This window comes from Lonchura striata, chromosome 11 (genome assembly GCF_046129695.1).
Source record: "Lonchura striata isolate bLonStr1 chromosome 11, bLonStr1.mat, whole genome shotgun sequence".
NCBI classification, from domain to species: domain Eukaryota; kingdom Metazoa; phylum Chordata; class Aves; order Passeriformes; family Estrildidae; genus Lonchura; species Lonchura striata.
The window spans coordinates 5,796,864-5,801,929 of NC_134613.1; the positions used below are offsets into that span (position 1 = coordinate 5,796,864).

At 48.7% G+C, this 5,066-nt stretch overlaps 1 long non-coding RNA gene across 1 annotated transcript; it reads left to right on the forward strand.

Moving 5' to 3' along the window:
• The first annotated feature begins 640 nt into the window (after nt 1-640).
• LOC144246934 (uncharacterized) lies at nt 641-3,637 on the forward strand. The gene is made up of 2 exons (XR_013340648.1): nt 641-746; nt 2,475-3,637. It is a non-coding gene; the product is annotated as an uncharacterized LOC144246934 (long non-coding RNA).
• The last annotated feature ends 1,429 nt before the right edge of the window (nt 3,638-5,066 follow it).

Below are 5,066 nucleotides of genomic sequence, written 5' to 3' on the forward strand. Positions count from 1 at the left end.
CCTCTGCACCGGGGTTGCCTCTGAGCTCCGCCGCCATCGCCTCAGCGCGCTCCGGTTGCTTCGCTGCGAGTGCTGCCGAAGAGAGCTGCTTCTCTGGCAATCCCCCAAAGTAAAGAGCTGCTCTGTCCCCAAAAAGGTACCCCCTTGTATCCAATAAAAGAGTGCTTGGCTTCCCCCTCTGGGTGGAACATCTCACAATAGCATGGTGTTATGTTACCAGCCCTGCATTGAATCAGTCAATGGCCCACTAACAAACCATTACCTCTTAGGAGCAAAACCGGTTCTTGGAAAAGATAACAAAACCTGTCCAACAGGTTTGCCTTCAACAGATGGCAAATAGAATACAAGCTTATCTTACAACCCAGGACACCCTTCCATCATCGCCTCCCCCCTCACTCGATCAGCTCATCAAGGAGTGCACCAGGAAAGCTACACTAATGACACAGGACTCAGTGGTAAAACCACAGGAAAGGGTGGTTGCTTCAGCAGCAGCAACCCCGAGGACTCCAGGGTCTGCAGGGCCTCCTCAACAAGGGGGGACAGTGGGAGGGGGGAGAATTTTTTTCCTTTATACTGGCAGAGCAAATTGTATCTTTTTCAGAGTTAGTTTACCTTGTATGATTTTATCTTTCTTTCAGACTAGCAGAATGTCAATTTCCACATTCCTGCTCATCGTTTGGTTCCAGGGAATGGTCATCTACCCTTCCACGGTGGATGCATGGGCTGTTCCACAGCCCAAGAAAAATGTATGTGTCACGCTAGCCCAAGCCTTGCAACAAGATCATATGTGTTTGTCCAATGCCTCAGCAGAAAATCCAATGTCCACATGTTTAATAGGGGTTCCAAGTAAGGAGGATGAGTTTCCAATTGATCTGGTCCGTTTGCAAAAGCAGGTGAACGAAAATAAAATGCCTAAAGATGCAGGACAAATTAAAGCACAAGTGCGAAACCCCCTCATTTTGTGGCAAGGGTGGGTCTCACATTTGCCCACTGCCGAGAGAGAGCCCCAGGAATTAGAACTCCTAGGCTCTGCAAAAGCTGAATTTTGCATTCAATTTGATTTTTCCCCAACCAAAGAAGTAAAATTATATGAGCAGGTCAAACAGTACAAGGTAGAATTCAGAGCAGGTCAATGGTGCACAGCTGTCTATAAGCTGAAATTTACATCCACCACTGATTTCCGTCCACGCAAGCTGGACAAGGGAATGTTTCTTATCTGTGGGGACAGAGCATACCCAGGAATCCCCTCTCGTCTTGTTGGAGGTCCATGCACTTTTGGGCATCTGACCCTTGCTTCCCCCAACATGACCCAAATTCCAATTGGGCAAGCAAAAGGTGGGAAAAAAAATACTAAGCGGAGTGCAAGTCAATTTGATGAACATTGTGATGCAGAAATTTATCATTGGGCAAAATCCAAAAGAGTTGCCATTCTGTGTTTTTACCATGGGTTGCGGCAGCCAAAGCATTGAGTGAATTAGGCAATCTAGAATGCTGGGTGACAAAGCAGGCAAATTTAACATCAGCAGCCCTGAGTGACCTCCTAGAAGACGAGGAAATAACCAGAAAGGCTACCCTCCAGAATAGGGCAGCTATTGATTTCCTGCTGTTGGCACATGGTCATGGATGTAAAGAATTTGATGGGTTGTGTTGTTTTGATCTGTCATCTAAAGGTCAGAGTGTCCACTTGTCCATTTAGGAAATGAGAAACCTCATTGGGAATGTGAAGCAAGCAAATGAGGATTGGTTTAAAAATCTGTTCAAAGACTGGGATCTTTCTGGGTGGGCAGTATCTCTTTTAAAAGACATCTTTTACTTTCTAGTTGCATTGTTTTTAGTTCTGTTAGCATTTGGGATTCTGAAGCGAATCATCTCCAAGGTCATTACCTCGAAGCCGAAGGCTTTCGCACCGGTTTTCATTGCTGCTGCTGCCACGGAAAGCGATTGGTGGGAAGATGACAAGCAGAAAGACACTGTAGTTTAAGAGCCACAGTTTTACCTTCTCCCAAGGCACCGTTCATCTTATTAACTGAAAAGCGGGGAGATGTTGCTATCATGCTGGCATGATAGTGTGGAGGAAGGTTTTAGAAAGGCCTTGGGAATGGTAAACTGAGGAAAAGGATACATTCATGTATGCCCCATTGTTTTAGAAAGGCCTTGGGAATGGTAAACTGAGGTAAAAGATACATTTATATATGCTCCACTGTTTCGGGAAAATCCCGCTTTAGCATTTCTCTGTAGACCCCCTTCTCCCCACCCCTGAGCAGTTCCCATTGGACCTGGCCCCTGGGGTGGTTCTGATGTGCCTTGGCTGAACACTGTCTCTATTGTTTAGAGCTTATCTCTTAATTTTGCTGTATAAAACTCTATCTGGGCAATAGCCCGGGGCCTTTGGTCCCTGCAACCGTTCAGGCAATACAATCTCTCTGGACAAGCATACCATTGGTCTCTCTTGGTCTCTTTATCTCGAATCCTAGTGGCGACCGAGGCAACGCTGCCGCTCGGACCGTGCTAACCCAGACGCTGCCTGGTAAGCCCAGGGCAGCGGGACCGCGGAAAACCCCGGCCCCCAGAGGGGACAGCTAGCCAGAGGGTCCCGGGGGGCCAGGGAGGGACAGGGGACAGCGGCGAGTGACCCCCGAAAGCAACAAGTGGTGTTCCAAAGAGAAGCAACAAGAGACCCTGGCAAGAAGTCAAGAACATCTGCGGCTTCAATTTTAGCCCATGGAACGCTGTCAACTGTGGATGAGGAATTACAAAACACAAGGGTTTTAGTAGTGTGATGTTTGAACTAACACAGGGTGAAAAAATAGAATTTTGGGGTCTTTAGAATGGGGTTCAAGGGGGTACAAGGTGGAGGAATCTGGGCATGTCCTAGACATTTTCTCCTTCTTGTCCTCCATGTCTTTCAGTGATAGCGACACTTTTCTATTGGTTTAAGGTAGAGATTCACTGTCTAACATAGGTGATGAGAATTGGTGTAGAAATTGTAAACATAGACACGTAGTTTTGAGTATATAATGTGGGAGCCGCCCAGGCTTGAGGCCAGGCTGCCATGGCTTCTGTACTAGGCGGACTACAGCAGGTCAGAGAGAAAATATTATAGATAAGAAGAAATAAACAACTTGAAAAAGCAACTGAAAGCATTCCAAGACTCTTTCTTCAGCTGCCTTTGGGCTAAGGAAGCCAAGACTCTTTAGGATCTCTCTCGGGATCACCCTGACCTCAGGAACCCCGAGAGAGAGGAAAAATCAACACCCGTGAGAACACAAATGCAAACCCAGTCACCAAACCAGACGCAGTCCTGAACCACGGAGCACACGCGGCTCCTCTCCTTATCAAAGAGCGTCACAGAAGGTGAGGCAGCCTAAAAGCTGCTGAGGGGAGAAGGGCCCAGCAAGTCATGGGGACAATGTTCTCAAGAACCATGGTGAGTGAAGGGTCCGGAACTGGAAATTACATTGCATCTGTTGAGGCGTGGGGAAACAGGCTACAGAATAGAAACATGACGTGGAAATGGTACGCGAGAGCAGCAGCCATGTGGAAATATAAGCATCACAGAAAGAAAGGCAAACTATGAGATAAACGAGGAAAAATGTGTTGGAAAAACCAGAAATAAAGTACAACAGGTATATGCTGACACCTTTGTTACTGTGTTGTGTGGTCCAGGGGATGGTTTTGTGTTGCAGTCCGTGGTGGTGGTGGATGCAACATTCCCCAAAAGCATCTTGTGCCAACGAGTGGGAGCCATGAGAGTACCAGGACACACACACAGACACACAGACACACACAGACAGAGACACAGACACACACAGACATACACACACAGACACACACACACAGACACACACAGACAGAGACACACACACCGACACACACAGACACACACACACAGAGACATACACACACACATACACACACAGACACACACGCGCACACACACACACACACAGAGACACACAGAAACACACAGACACACATATGCACACACACACACACACACACACACACACACGCGCGCAGACACACACTCACAGGGCAGCATGGCAGTGAAGACACCGGTGGGTCCAGGCACAGAGTTCCTACGTGCTTTATTTCAGGCGACACTGAAGGGGTCCAGGGACCAAAGACAAAGACAAAAGAGGGTCTAGGGTATAAATACCAGGAAAAAGGGGGCAGAGAAGAGCATCAGGGATCCAAAGGTAAGGGGCGGTACACTGGGAAGGGACCACTAGGGAATGCCAGGTGGATAGGTGGGGCTACAGACACCAATGGGATTACAAGGAGTGGAGAACTTACTAGAACTTGAACTTATTAGGGTAAAATGGGAAGGGAAGGCCAAGGGGCCAATGGGGAAGAGAGAACTGGGACAAATTAACATCGTGCTGCAGAGCAGCACCATGGGGGAAGCCTGAGCTGTGAGGAACACCCGGAGCCTACTGTGGGTTTCCCCAGGGTATTGCTACCACCCTTTCCCTGGTGGGCTCACATGCCTCCACAGTCCCCAGTTTGGCAAAGGTATTTAGCAGAGCTCAAGCCCACACTCTGGCAGCGACAGCACCTATGTGCGTGTGTGTGTCCCTGCATGCAGATGCTCAGGAGCACGCGGCCCCATGTCAGACTTTTTCTCTTCCATCCCAGAGCCAAACGTGTTGGCAGGGACAGCAAGCTTCAAACTGCGTGGAGAAAAAAATAAAACCACCAGGAGCCCAGAAATAGAAATTAGTTGCATGCACTTGAAAACTTACCTCTGGCATAATTAAGATCCCCCACCAGATGGCAAGGACAGGCAGCGCAGGGCCGGCAGGTTTCCACTCTCTGAGAACCGTGGAGACTGCAGGGTGGCAGTGGGTGGTGGTGTGGTGGCTGTCTGAGCAGGTCTTGTCCTCCATAAATACCCCGAGCCCCAAACAGCATGGACATTGAGCACAACAGCCCCGTGCAGAACTTGCAAACATTGGCTGGACAGCATTTTTGTAGAAAAGCTTCTTTCCAGCCCTGGCAGCTCCACCGTGATGGGCCCCATGGTCAGAAGTCCCCCACAGGGCTCACTGACTTCAAAACAGAAG